This window comes from Scylla paramamosain, chromosome 1, assembly GCF_035594125.1.
Source record: "Scylla paramamosain isolate STU-SP2022 chromosome 1, ASM3559412v1, whole genome shotgun sequence".
Taxonomy (NCBI): Eukaryota; Metazoa; Arthropoda; class Malacostraca; order Decapoda; family Portunidae; genus Scylla; species Scylla paramamosain.
In genome coordinates, this window is record NC_087151.1 from 34,745,272 (window position 1) to 34,761,333 (window position 16,062).

Consider the following 16,062-nt stretch of genomic DNA (forward strand, 5'->3'; position numbering starts at 1 on the left):
GGAGCAGTGGGCGGACCAACCAAAACACAGCTGACATATATCTCTGTCTTTTTATTACAACATATATTTGAGGTTTCATTTGAAAAAGTGCATATGTTAGGTTATTCTTATGCATCCCATAACATAGAAAGTTTACAAGAAAGTCCATCGTTACAGTTTATATATTAACGTTCTTTGTTTATATGGAACTAGCAGCCCCGGCACACCAGCCAATCAGAAAACTGGGTCAGAGATGCGGGAACCAATCACGTTCTCTAGAATAGGTCACGTGGTTTTGTTGTTGTTTGTCAGCTGGGGCGCTCGGGCTGCTCAGCTGATTTCACATTCAGTTCCACGCAAATGTATATCGCGGGCAGGCACGCGTGCGTCTTCACCGTCTTGAGCAACTGTGTTCAAGATAGAAACATTTACTGGATCGTGACGTAGCATTGGGAGGTTGTTGTTGCGAGTATCAACTCTTATTACAATCTTCTTGGACTGGCTGTGCACAGAAAATATTTTCTTAAAACACTTGTGTTTGTAAAAAAAAAAAAACGCACTTGAGTTTTTTTCCTCTGCCAAATAGTTTTGAGAACCCAAAATCATGTCTACCGGAAAGCGATTGGCGAAGAGGTCCATTCTAGGGACCCGTGTTGCTTGTTGCCTGGAAGACGGCAAATATTACGCTGGCGTGATATGTGCAGTGAAAACCATGGATGACGGTGGACCCACAGTATACTCTGTGCGAGTGGAGGGTGAGAGACGGGCGCGGGAAGTGCGAGAGAGTGACTTGGTGGGGAGTGGCTTCACGTCAGTGGGTTCTGTCAAGCTAAGAGTGGGCCAGCGGGCCTACATAACCCACAATAATCGCGAAGTGTGTGGCACTGTCCTGTATCATCGCCCCAACATTGATGAAGTGCTCATCTCCGTCACAAACCCGGAGGTACGTTATTGGTTTCTTTGTTGTACCAGAAAGTAGAGAATAGGGAATTTGATTATTTCAGTCTTTAGTTGAATCATAAGACACCAATGTTCTGCTATGCCCTGGACATTGTGTCTTTACATTGGTGTGGAGATCAACACAGATTAATGTACACAAGAAGATTAAGTTCCTAGTAAAAATTACCAAATACAAAATAACAAACAAATAGGTAAATACCTAGTAGGTAATAAATAGGTAAGTAAATAAACAATGAAGTCTCTCTCTCTCTCTCTCTCTCTCTCTCTCTCTCTCTCTCTCTCTCTCTCTCTCTCTCTCTCTCTCTCTCTCTCCCTTGTATCGCTGGCAGGACAAAGGAACAAACTTTTTCTGGTTTGTTTACCTCAAGCAAGTAGAAATGTGAGGATTGGTTAAACTGACACGCTTCAAGTAATGTAGATCCACTTTTTGTGACTTCGTGTTGTGTATTATATGAAGAAAATGCATACTGACTTTAGATTAGGTAATGCTCGCTGGTTTTTGTTTAAAAGTAGCCAATTGTTTTAGTGTGATCATCAAGAGAGAGAGAGAGAGAGAGACTTAGTGCGGGCTCCCAAGCGTGTAGTGTGTGGAAATTTCATTTCATTTAAATAACATACATGCATGATAACAAAACTGAGTTGTTCCTGTGTTGAATTTAGTCCTCTGATGTTACCCTCCAGTTGTTAATTAAACACGGATTTCCACAAATTGTACCAGTGGTATTATTCGGCGCACGTTGTTTTTTTTTTTTTTTTAAGATGGTGTGGGCCAAGTTTTATACAATATTATCAAAATGTGATTTTTTTACTGTCTTTCTGTACTGAAGTTACTAATGGGGAAAGGAAAGTAACGTATAAGTTTTTAAGGCTGGTGTATGGGAATGTATTGACAGTCTGCTATATATTTCAGTCCCTGCAGAAAACAAAAATGAAAATAACAGATGAACTGGCGTGCTCCTCGGTATACTTTAATGGAAGAGGAGACATTTATGTAAAGAAATTAAGATGCTATGACTGAGCAGAGTTGCTCCAATAGTGTTGTCAGGACATCTCATCAGTTTCCAATCGTTATCGTAACTTCGACCAATTGCAACACATGCCATCATCACCTGCTCGTTTGAATCAACTGAGGGACGAAGGCCTACCCGTGATTTCTATTTTTCGCTTCCGGCTACCTGATTATTACAGGCCATACCATCGAAACTTCGTTTCCCATATCGTTATTTAGCCTGTTTGCCTTGCTTTGTCTTACTATGCATAGGTTGCCATCCCTTTATCACACACACACACACACACACACACACACACACACACACACACACATATACGAGTATATATATATATATATATATATATATATATATATATATATATATATATATATATATATATATATATGTGTGTGTGTGTGTGTGTGTGTGTGTGTGTGTGTGTGTGCAGAGAGAGAGAGAGAGAGAGAGAAAGGTGGCGGTGGTGGCATGACATCATTAAACTTCAGTGTATGCTAGCCTAGTGTACGTTCTTAAATGTCATTCATGTTACCGCGATCACACGACTGGAGAGTTACCACCATAAGTAACCAACCGGTACATACCACCACCTCCACACTCCCTACCGTATTCAGTCACTTGATGTGAACGTCCTCGTTGCTTTAACTTTGTCGTAAGGCAGTCACGGAACTTCTTCCCAAATATAAGTCACACTGATAAGGAGCATGATGGGACGACCAATACTTGGTAACAACAATTATGGAAACTAATACGGGATGTAGAAAAGTAGGAAAAATTTATTAACAACTTGTATGTGTTGCACACTAGCTAACATCGTCGTGTTTTCTGTCTTGATAATTGTACTGAAGTTTGAAGCATTAACAATATTAAACATTTCATAGCTGAAGGTTAACGTGTGTCTTGCGGGAGGTTGCATTTTTAGGCTTCACAGTAGAGTACTGTCAGTGAAATTGCCTAACTTGGCAGCGTCCGATATGAGATGGCCTTTACCACCCAGGCCACTGCCACTTTCTTTTCCTTACACGTTCTTTCAAAGTTTTGCCTTTCTCTTTCATCGTAGCCGTTAATTTGTATACTACCGTGGTACAGTACTGAAACTAAACTGACCATCATGATGTCCACTCATTTCTATTTTTTATATTTCATGTTGGGTCAGTTTCCGTGTAATCGTTTGACCTTTATTGATACATTATGTGTGGCTCGTAATCCCGAAGAGCAGTTTATGAATTGAATTGTCCTTAAATTTTCTTGAAGTGTTAAGGTTGTGTAAGGAATGAATAGGATTCAAAGCTAATAAAGCCAGTTTACAAGTTTTGCTTTGATATCTCATTCTTTGCCCATCACCAACGCCACTACCACCAACGGGGAGCAACAAGGAACTTCAGCTTTAGTTCGTACCCATGCCGCATCCTCTTATTTTGCCTAACGTGTTTGTGTCTATCCAGTAAGCAAGGATCTAAAAGTGTTGCAAGTTTAGCCATACTGAGCGTTTAAATATTACTACTACTTAAACCCAGTAGCGGCACAGATGTATGGTCTTATTTCTCTCTCTCTCTCTCTCTCTCTCTCTCTCTCTCTCTCTCTCTCTCTCTCTCTCATATATATATATATATATATCATATATATATATATATATATATATATATATATATATATATATATATATATATATATATATATATATACAGAGAGAGAGAGAGAGAGAGAGAGAGAGAGAGAGAGAGAGAGAGAGAGATCCACTTCTGACCAATAAGGTCATAATGATCACCATTAACTAAGTTCAGTCGGTCTTGATCATCCACTACAATGCTCTGCGGGTAATATTATGCATGTTGATACTAAAAAAAAAAAAAAAATGAGTGGAACAGGTGAAAAAGCCACAGCTTCCTGTTGCTATCTCGTGAAAATAAATAAATAAAAGGACACAATTTAACGAAAGGCCACCAATACCACCATCACTGATTCTCACACACTGATCGGCCTCAAGAACTCATTGATTATGATTTGCAAGTAGGCATTGCACTATAAGGTTCATTTCTGGCCGTGCTTGTGTTTGCTGGTGGTAGTTGTGGTACAAAAGTAGCTCCATGAGAGAGCTAAAGTAACGGCGCCTGTTACATCATAGCTGAAGTCCACATTTTGTCCTCAGCGTTGAAATATAATTTACCGATACGAAGACTTCAAGAAGTGATGTGTGGTCATGTGCTTAGTAATGACAAAGTATGTGTTGTAACATTCTTACAATGAGAATGTCTGTGGCACGTCGTGTTGGCGTTTCTTAACACACACACACACCACGTAGTGTAGTGGTTAGCACGCTCTGCTCACAACCAAGAAGGCCCGGGTTCGAATCCCGGGCGCGGCGAGGCAAATGGGCGAGCCTCTTTATGTGTAGCCCCTGTTCACCTAGCAGCAAGTAGGTACAAGATGTAACCCGAGGGACTGTGACCTCGCTGGCCCTGTGTGTGGTGTGTAAGTGTTCTCAGTCCTACACAAAGATCGGTCACTATGAGCTGTGAGTGTGCTCTTTTCGTAGGGTAACGGCTGGCTGGGTGACCAGCAGACGACCGTAGGTGAATCACACACACACACACACAATCTTTACCAACATGCATTATGTCATGCATTAACGTCATGTGCATTAGTGTTACATGTTTGATGTACTGTACCTCTAGCAACAACTTTTACTATTGTTCCCTCCCTAGGTTTCACTGTAGCACAGCTGTTGCGTAACGACTGATTGTTGAAGAGTTCCTAAAGATATCACAAAGGCTAATTAACTTTTCTTGCCTCTAGTTCAATGACTGGATTACGAAGAGATGTACTGCATGGTAAGGATGAGTGACACGTTTAAATTTTATTTTAGAGCGGCTCCGTTTTTACCATTTAGTTGCCGGTATTTTTATTTATTTATTTCATTTTATTTTATTTTATTTTTTTTTATTTTATTATTTATTATTTTTTTTTTTGTGTGTGTGTGGTGGACGAAGGTTGAGTTTCAGTACTTCGATAAGTTTGCTGTTTTTTTTTTTTTTTTTTTTGTGATGTGGAGTACCAGTAAGGATTTGCTTTTGTGGTGTGCTGTAGTATTTTGTAACTTGAGGGTTTGCTGAATTGGAGTTTATACTGAAATTACTCATTACTGAAACATTTGATATTTAGGTGTGTGTGTGTGTGTGTGTGTGTGTGTGTGTGTGTGTGTGTGTGTGTGTGTGTGTGTGTGTGTGTGTGTGTGTGCGTGCGCACGCGCGCGAGTGCGAGTGCCTGCGTGCGTGCGTGCGCGCCTGCGCAAGGTAATTTACCATGTAGCACTTAACATCCTTGGTACGGTACTTTTAGCACTTGGAAACAGTACTGTGTGCGCGCGCGCGCTCGTGCGTGTGTGTGTGTGTGTGTGTGTGTGTGTGTGTGTGTTCCTTTGTTTTGTTGCCAGCGCTTCCCCCTCCATGCACACCGCGCGCTCCTTCCTTTCCTCTCCCCAGGCCCGTACGCCTTCTCTCCAGCTCTCGCCTGACCTACGCTCATCACTTCCACCAAAGGCTTCTGTTTTGCAGTGTTAGTGACACGGGCTGGGGTGGTGTGGCAGGGGAGAGAGAGAGAGAGAGAGAGAGAGAGAGAGAGAGAGAGAGAGAGAGAGAGAGAGAGAGAGAGAGAGAGAGAGAGAGAGAATATTGTCTGCCAAGGACTGGGTGGCTTTTTTGTTTTGTTTGCGATGGTATTGCACGGTTCATTGCTGTTGATTTTTTTTTCGTTGAAATTCTAATGTGTCCTTTTCCCTCATCACATGTGTGTGTGAGTGTGTGTAATGTGTTAGCTGCTTGAAATGTGTCAACGCTGACTACTATCATCACACACACAGAGAGAGGGCAGGGTATTCTCACCAACACTGTGATACCTGACTCGGTAGTACCATCTTTCACCTTCACATTTATTTGCTTTTCTTGATTTTGTGTCTATCCTTTTATTGTTCATATTCCGCCTACTGTTCTTCTTCCACTTCTATCTCCTTTCCCACCATTCGTTTCTTGCTCTCATCTTCCTTCTGTTGTTTCCTTGTTTCCACTCCATTTTTACCTACGTAGGACATATTTTTTCTTTTGTCTGGTTTCCCTGTCTCACTTCTCTCTGCGTCAGCATCCCTTGGAGGTCGAGCGGTGTTGCTGGGTGGCTCTGTTGCCGCGGGCTTTGCGCTACCGAAGAGGAGGAAACATACACACCGCGCAGGAGAAACACACACACACACACACACACACACTGCGATCGTCCTCTGCGACATCATCATCCCCTCCTCCTCCTTCCCCTTTTTCTGTTAAGTACCACAACCATATTATTTTGTCAAGGCTTGTCTAATTAATTGATTTTACCCTCATTTTCTATCTGCTTTCTTCCTTACAACTTAAACTTTTCTTCTATCCATCCATATCCATTATATCCATGTCTGTCTTATCAATAGTCTTTTTATTATTTTCCCGTTCTTACATATAATGCCTGCTTACTTTTTTTTTCCAGCGTGCGCGTGCGTGTATATGTGTGTGTGTGTGTGTGTGTACTTCGATGGCACACAACCGATTCACACATGCTATGCCAGCCTCTCCCCTCCGCGCTTCTTCCTTTCCCCTCAGATGCCATTACCCTCGCCTACCGCTTCCCTCTTTTCCTCTTTATATCTCCTCCCTCTCCCTATCATTCCTTCTCCTTTCCTTCCTACGCAGGCCTTCTCAAACTTTCTCGTCCAGATTTTTCCCCTCTCTCTCTCTCTCTCTCTCTCTCTCTCTCTCTCTCTCTCTCTCTCTCTCTCTCTCTCTCTCTCTCTCTCTCTCTCTCTCTCTCTCTCTCTCTCTCTCTCTCTTTCTCTCCCCACACAAGCAAGGCAGGCCCCCGTCCCTTCTTTTCCCTGGTGACGAGGCGGCTCGAAGCCAGACGCCCCCTGCCTGTTGCCATGTGCAGACCCAAACCTACACACACACACACACACACACACACACACACAGATAGACACACAGACACGCGCGCTCGCGCACTCGCAGACCCCCATCCAGCCTCTCCCTCCCCCGCAAAACAGTCACTGGAGCGTTTGTAGCTGACAGTAACCCTTTCGTTTGTTGTTGTTGTTGGTGGTGGTGGTGAGTGCTCTCATCTGCCTACTTTTGTTCCCCAGTAAAGGACATCGATCACATCTGAAGGACGGCTTTTACATGCTTTCTCCCACTGCTTACTCTCTCTCTCTCTCTCTCTCTCTCTCTCTCTCTCTCTCTCTCTCTCTCTCTCTCTCTCTCTCTCTCTCTCTCTCTCTCTCTATCTCTCTCTCTCTCTCTCTCTGCTAAGGTGTTAAGGATAACATATGGCTCCTCTTGCTTGTTTGGGTGCTGCTGTGTTACTGAGAGATTGTTGTTGTTGTTGTTGTTGTTGTTGTTGTGTGTGTGTGTGTGTGTGTGTGTGTGTGTGTGTGTGTGTGTGTGTTACCGGGCGGGAGGTATGAAACCGTGCTCTATCTTATCGGACGCCGTGACTTACGTAGCCGTGCAGGTCTGCAGGTCTAACTTGCCTGACCAGCCTCAACAAACTTGTGTGTGCCTCATTCACTCATCGACACACACACACACACACACACACACACACACACACACACACACACATGCAGATAAGCACACACGCATACACGACATCCTCTCCCTTCCTATGGTTGACGTTGAACCACTTGAGTGTGTGTGTGTCTGTCTCTCTCTGTGTGTGTGTGTGTGTGTGTGTGTGTGTGTGTGCCATAACAAGTATTCTCACATTCTCTCTATCCTTGTGCTCCACACGCCGCATGTCCGACACCCAGCTCCACATACGTATGGAATCAGATATGCTGGAAGAGAAGGGTAGAGGAGCATAAAGGAAGCAGTGACATCAGTGTGCTTCCCGTTGTTGTCTTGTGCCCATATTCCTTGTCTAGTATCCTGCTCCATCATGCTTCCTCGTAGTGTTGGGTTGGGTTGGGCTGCAAGGACACGCACATCCCGCCTACCAGGAGTGACTTATGCAGCTGCCTCGGGGTTATCACCATTTTCTTTAGGATTCCTTGACTGGATTGAGGAAAAAAGGGAAAGGTGCAGGGGGAGGAAAACTAAAATGGCCGTGATTGTGCCATTGACAAGGACCCAAGTCATTGTGCTCATGGTCAATAAAACAACTTAAAGCTCCTGTTCCTGCTTCTCGTTCTTTTCCTCTCCCCCTTCTTCTCTTCCTCTTTTCCTTCCCTATTTCTCTGTCGCTGACATCATTAAATTTTCCTTTCTTGCTCATTTTGGTTCGTTAATTTGTGACACCTTTCCTGCAGATTCCAGTAGCTGAAGTTACGTAGTTATAGGCAGGTGCCAGGGGCTAAGAGCTTGATGAGAGCATTGCCGCCGCGGCAGGAAACATTAGATTGGTGACATGTTGGGCCTGTGAGGAATGCTGGGTGTGGCCAGAGTTTGGTGCGCCTATCACCAATGCAAATCTCCCTTGTTCTCCGAGATTACACCAGGCTTATGCATCGGAACCTGGAGATCAAGTATGATTGACTGATGAATTGAGTATCCAGGAACCCTTCCCTTCCCCCCACCCACTTGCCTGATGGCCTCAACGTCGGGCACAGACCAATAAACACACACACTCCTTATAGGGTTAATGTATACTTAAGATGTAGTATGTATGTTTGTATGTAAGTAAATATGTAACGTGGATTTTCAGCTGTAATGCTGCAAGATTGATAAACCAAATATTATTATTATCACACACACACACACACACACACACACACACACACACACACACACACACACACACACACACACAATGAGTTGGGGCAATGGCTTGCTCAATTAAAAGTGTTGGCGCAATGACACGCGGCAGGTAAAGGCAGCCTCCTTAGTCTTGCAATCCCTCTCCTCTGTAAGCAGTAAATTACCTCTTCCCAACACTTCAACAGCTGTTCGTACTTGTAAGACGTGCGTTCAGCGTTTGCGTATGATGTTTGTCTGCGTCAAGGTATACTTCCTTTCCCTAGGCGAGGCTATGCCTTCAACACTCAGCCAAGCTTCATCTGTCGTTCATAGTAGCTTATCCTCAGTCCTTCCCTACCCGTCTCTGTTCCGCCCTTTTCTACTTACTCCCTCACTCTCACCCTCCCTCTGCCACGGCTCCCGCTTTCCACCCTCCGCCGTCACTCCTTCATCCCTCTTTGGATACGTCTATTTCCACCCCCCCGTTCCTCTCTCCCATTCCCTTCAGCGGCGTATCCCGGGTTCATTGACCTCTCGTGGCGTCAGGGAGCCTTTGTCCCTCACTCGCTCCCTCCCGCCAGCCACGTGCCTCCTCGGACGGGGAGTGCCGTCACCAATACTGCTTGCCTTCAATTTTTAATAGCGGCGAAGTAGTAAACAAAGGTTTGTAAAGTATGGTTATGATGTGTGTGTGTGTGTGTGAGAGAGAGAGAGAGAGAGAGAGAGAGAGAGAGAGAGAGAGAGAGAGAGAGAGAGAGAGAGAGAGAGAGAGAGAATGTGTGTGTGTGTGTGTGTGTGTGGCGTGTTTGTGTGTGTGTGTGTGTGTGTGTGTGTGTGTGTGTGTGTGTGTGTGTGTGTGTGTGTGTGTGTGTGTGTGGCGTGTTTGTGTGTGTGTGTGTGTGTGTGTGTGTGTGTGTGTGTGTGTGTGTTGCGTAGAAAAGAAAAAAAATATTTTTTTTTAGGACGTAGGGATTATGTAGGGGAGGGGGGAAGGGGTAGGAAATCCTACCTTACTCTATTTCTCCTGTCTGGTTGGGTGGGGCACTGATAGTGGTGGTGCTTGTAAAGGTATGTGCTGCATATGCACTGGGTGATGGTAGTTATGAAGGAAACAACAGTAATAGTAATAGTACTTAGTAATTAGGCAGTGGCGATGTGTTGATGGTGGTTTGGTCCAGTAACAGCCACTTCTGAAAATATATACCAGCACTTCCATGTCCTCCGCCATCTCTCAGCCCAGCACTTAACATCCTCCCCCGTCCCCAGCCCTCGTCCACGAGCTCCTCGGCGCCCGTCGTGAAGTCATAAAGAGGGAAGAAGGGTCTGCGCTTCTCTAGCAAGGCATTGTTAATTTGCCCTTTGGTCTATCTCTTAGTCCATCAAAACTTTGTCATATGTTTATCTTTTCGTTTCCGTGTGCTCGTGTATAAGTGCGGGACTGCGCGTGACAAGTCCCCTCCCCTTAAAAAAAAAAATCTAAATTTGAAACGTGTTGCAGTTGTTTTCATTGATATTTGGAATGAGGCGAGAGAAACAACAACAACAACAACAACAACAACAACAACGTAGCACAAGAGTAAACGAAACTTGTGCGAGTGTGGAAGTTGTCAGACAAGGAGCATGAAGGGGCAAGTGGAGCATTTCAGGTGCAGGCTTAGGAGTTTGCCGTTGACTCACAGCGGCTTTGTTTACGTTTACATCGCATTTGGTATGCCAGGGCGGGATTTGGGTGTCGTGGTAAGCGCAGTGTGTTTGCACACTCACGAGCTCAAGGACACACACAGCTTGATGCCATCGGGTGGAGCTTCCTGGCCTTCATTGCTTCTACGGGACGTGCCTCCATCATGATGTGCGCGAGAGTCTGCTGCTGCTGCTGTTGACCCATGGCCAGCATATGCACAGTGAGTTAGTTGGTCAGCCCAACCCATGAAACACTGTTTAGTTGTATTATGGTGAAGCTAACGTTTAAAACGTGTGCGCTTGTCAGGTGTGTAGTTTTAAACACACACACACACACACACACACACACACACACACACACACACACACACACACACACATATATATATATATATATATATATATATATATATATATATATATATATATATATATATATATATATATATAGTATTTAATTTTGAAGTTCGTCCCTGACGGCGGAAGTGCGTTCCTATTCAGTCTCTTTGTTTGGGTAGAGACGGCACCACCGCGCGGAGACGTGGCTCCACTGCGTTGGGGGGAGTTTGTTATTGTGTGACGTCACAAGGTCGGGGGATCCGCCAGCGAGAGGTGGTAGGCTGGGAGAGAGGGGTGGATGGGGGGAGAGGCGTGATACCGAGAGTTCAGCTGCGCTTCATTTTAAAGACGAGAGGTTAACTGTGGGACTTTGTTTACATGTTTCTGTTATTAAATGATGAAGTTCTGCCGAACTCCATTAAAGTTAATCGATACAACGTGATACATTGACGGGTGCATCTTCGTCCCAACCTCGTGAGAAAGGGTGCATGCCATCGTGAGGATGAAGCGTGCATTCCTCACCGAAAGACACTCCGCAGTGGGGAGGATGATGGTATTTAAAGTCCCTTCAGGAGGCTGCCCTCACTCTCGCCACGCCTCTTATATTTCCACTCCCTCGACTTAAGAGACTCTCTCTCTCTCTCTCTCTCTCTCTCTCTCTCTCTCTCTCTCTCTCTCTCTCTCTCTCTCTCTCTCTCATAACGGGTAGGGTTTAGGAAGTGTTCAGGCACGTGTCTGTTCAAACGATGTTGTCCTTGGTTGTCACCACTTCCTGCATATCGTGATGAGGTTTGTGCAACACTGTCCACCTCTTGGGTTTATCATTCCCTGGAACCTTGCTTTTATTGGCATATGCGTCTTTGTTTTCTGTGCCACCCGCCCCCCTCCTGTCCCTGTCTCCCCATCTGTTTTCTCACTCCCGTCTCCTCCCGATCTCTCCGTGTCCGCCCCACCACCCCAATCTCCCAAGCCCCTAGCAACTACTCGACGCACTCTTCAGCTACCCCTCCCCTCTCCTCTCCGTCCCACACGTTTCCTCTCCTTTGCACACTCTTCTCTCTTTCCCTCTCCTCTTCACTCGCTCTTCTTCTCTGCGCCCTCTTCCTGAACCCCACCTCCTCCTCCTCCTCCTCCTCCCCTACCAGAGATTTTCCCTTGTTTCAAGAAATACACTACATTTTCTCTGTGTTAGAAGTGTATTTCAGTTTTCCTTCCTTTGACGGTTTATTACTTTATACTGTAGAGTTTGTGCCTCACCTTCGCCTTTTTTTTTTCCCTCCCTGGGAAAAATGTTAGAAACGAGGAGGCTAATGACTGACGTCAGCCTTTTTTTTCAGCAGGATGAGGCAGTGTTGTCAGATACAGGGACTGCGCATAGGAATTTGAAGGGTGAAGGACGCTAAGCACTAGTTTCCTTGCTTTGGCGTAGTGACGAATAGCGTACCTTCTGGTTTGGGTCTGCCAGGTGCAGGAGGTAACTTAAGTTTCGTTCAAGGATCTACCTCGTTCTCAGACCTTACTAGGTGCTATTGATCTACTGTGTGGCGAGGGCGACCACACGTCCCGCGAGGTAACATGTATAAGTACTTACTACGCAGCAGCAGTCCAGCTTACCGCGCCCTACCTTCTTCTGGCATGAAGAAGGATACCTGGTGATGACTGTCCTTGCTAGGAATTAGCACTTCATCCTGGTATATCATAATGACTTCCATTATCCAGGGATGTCCTAGTGATGTGTCTCACTCTGATTATATTGTGGTAATTACTCATCATTGGGATATCCCGGTAATGGCCCGTCATCCTGGGGTGCCCTGCTGATTATCATCTTCCGAAGATGTCTCCGTGACGCTCATCATCTTGTGATGTTCCAGTGACACCCCTCACCTTGGAGATTTCCGTTGCTGAATACGGCAATTCAGCTGGCGTGAAGAGATACTGGTTTTTGTTAAAGAGCATCCATAACCAGAGGGAGGGAAGGATCCTTTAACCCGGACGCAGCCCACCTTCCATATCCACCATGAACATGATGTGGTGCTCAGCCATTATTGAACATCTGGCGTGGCTGTTTAGGTAACAAAGGTAACCAGGCGGTCCACGACCCCTGCAGGTACCCTTAATCACTCTTCTTCCTTCCCCTTGTGTTCTCCATCCTGCCCTCCCTTAGGTCCCTTAGTCTGCCCGGGGAGGCAGAGTACAACACAACACCCACACTCACGCCGCGTCATGGGGCTTTGCACCTTCTCGCAAAAAGTTATACCATTCACGACTTTCGTCGCCCGCACCCAGTAACAATACGACCTCCCTTCCCTACCCAGCAACGCCGCGACCTGAACCATCAACCCTACTTCTCTCCCATTATCACCTGGCCCTTTGTGCCGTGCTATCTTCATACCTTCCTCATTATTAATTGCTGCTCCCTGATTCGTTCTGCCACTTCTGTGGATTAATACAAAAGGTAGCGCCGCTATAACGAGGCTTTATCCGAATGACCACGTTCACGCGGCGCCAAACTCAAGTCAATCGGTCAGCCTGAGGGCGATGATGGGATTCAAGATGTTTATTCATATGTATGAATGCATCTTGTTAATTTATCGATTCATTCACTTGCATATGTTACTATTGTTCATGGAGAGGAGAGATGAGGAAGCAAAATTTAAGTATGTAAGAGGATGAAATAAAAGGTATACGTATGGTTGGGATGTAACTTGCTGGTAAATAACTTGTTTACCTATTGCTGTGTTTAAATCGCCACTTATAGGCATCGGTATGGCGTCTGTATTGGTATTGCTGTGTTAGGCAAGGCTTGTGCGGTGCGAGTGTATTGGTGCGTCCCGGTGTGTTGAGGGACATTGCTCTACCCCTCCAACGCAGCTTTCCTATGCGAGATGCAGCACCGACCGACACACGGCACACACAATAGCCGTGATCTGCTGCACCTTGGTTACACCTTACGGGGACTGCGCTGTGTTGTTTTATCAGATGATGTGTATTTCATTGGAAGAAGACCTCGCCCTGTTGCTTGGATGGTATAGGCAGCATTATGAGTCTGTTGGTGCCGCCTTTTCTGTGTACTTGTCCAACTATATCCTGCACCATTCACGCCGGGCAGTTTCGAGATCCTCGTCCCCCTCATCTCGTTGCCCATGACATTTGTCTTCGTTCTAAACTCGTATGGTATGAACGGGTTGGTGTGTCCTTGGCTTGGTTGCTACTATTGGTAACGTGTTATTCCTTGTGCCTTGTTGGTTTTTTTCTCATTATCATAAGTTTTATTGGTGTTGGTAGTTATTCTGTTCTGTGCCACACACACAAAAAAAAAAAAAAAATAAATAAATATAGGCTCGTAAGACACCTCTCAAATATTTTGTCTAGGGCAACCTCAACCATGGAGTTGTTAACTTGGTAGTGTGCCGCCACCTCAGCACTTGAGGTGGCCCTGCCACACAAAACTACTACTTAGCCTTCCCGAGTCACTCTCCTTCTCTATCTCTCTCATCCTCTTAAGCTGGTCTGAAAGATACCATCCGTGTACCACCCATGCCTCATCATCGCAGGAAGTGTTGAGGACCATACGTCCTCCAACAACTTGTCTCGCGCCCTTGCAGTGCAGCTAAGATGTTCAGACCCCCAGCTGTGATTGTCTTGGTTTCCGTACGTACTTACGTACATTTTTTTTCATTTGGTGCCTTTCACTGGTCGATAGTTCGGAGAAGAAAAATGTTTGTTTTATTGCCGTCAGCGTGGCGTTTGGAGCAGCAGCGGTATCACTCAAGCGAGTAAGAAATTGCGTCGGTGTTTGTAACAGTGAAAGGTGCCGGCCGGTCTCCTCGAAGCGTCGCCTCTCACCACTACGGGCTTCGGAGCCACTCACTTCTCTGTCATCCATCCCCTTCTCTCGCCCCTACACCCCTGGCCCTATGGCACCACTATGTGACACTACAAAACCTCGGATCCTCCCACGTTCACACACTCTCACTTGCACACAGACACATATTATGCGAGAATAAACCTCCTCACTTAATTATAATAGATAGTTAAATATACATATGAAACACACACACACACACACACACACACACACACACACACACACGTTGTGCCTTAATCAGTTATGCCAAACATGCAAAGAAAAGTGACGAGTCAGGTTGACACCATTTTATGGATGGCATGTTTCTCTCTCTCTCTCTCTCTCTCTCTCTCTCTCTCTCTCTCTCTCTCTCTCTCTCTCTCTCTCTCTCTCTCTCTCTCTTTTATTTATTTATTTATTTATTTGTTTTTTTTACTGAATAGTGTCGATGTTGTGTTTGTCTTGTCAAGCAACCATCATTGTGTCCTTGTGTGATGAACGATTTACACGGCATGCTGATTCTCTCTTTCTCTCTCTCTCTCTCTCTCGCTCTCTCTCTCTCTCTCTCTCTCTCTCTCTCTCTCTCTCTCTCTCTTTCTCTCTCTCTCTCTGTAACTGGTGTCAGCAGGTCAGTGGGACTCGAGGCTGGGTCTGGCGACGGGTGGTGACGGGCACTACTGGGTGGCGGAGGTGGGTGGTGATAGGCGTCTTGTAATAGGATGTTTTAACAAAGGAGACAGTGAAAGTAGGAGAGAGGGTTGCTTTCACTGTTAGGGGGCGGTGGTGGTGTGGCGGGTGTTAGCGAGGCAGTAACAGTATAGGCGTAGGTGGTAATAATTGAGTGAGGCAGATAACAATGTAGCTTGTTTTTAGAGGGTGAAGACGATGATATGTAGGAGGAGTTGGATGGGACAGGAGGAGGGGGAGAGGAATAGTTGAGAGGAGGGTGTCTCGCGTCCTTGATACCTTTCTCTCTGGCTGAGTTGAGAGATAAGATCTCACATTCATCCTTGTGTGTGTGTGTGTGTGTGTGTGTGTGTGTGTGTTATTGTCCTGTTATATTAAAAATATCGCTCTCCTTAGGGAAACTGACGTCCAGTAAATTTGTTTATTGTTTATCCTCGCCTGCATCAGCGTGGGTGCACGGGGAAAATGGATAATTGTAACAGTGCGTGTCAGAGGTAAGTGTGCCAGTCGGCTGGGAGGAGCCGCCAGCCTTGAGGCACGCTGGTCAAGAGTCAACATGGCGGGGCTACAGGGAAAGGATGTAGGTCGCCCCGGCCCCTCGTGTCCTGGCATGCAGCTGGCGCTCCCTTCCCCAGCTTAACACCCAGATAGGCACCCACCAGGCCCTGTGGAAGGCAGTCACAAAGAGGGAGGACTGATACGGGCTGAGGTTTCACGTTTCTCGTTTGACCTGTTGTGTGTAGGCCTAGCGTGGTCAGCCTCCTTTGGTCTGGTAGGGTGGGCATCTGAAAGTTAGCCACGATGAACAACG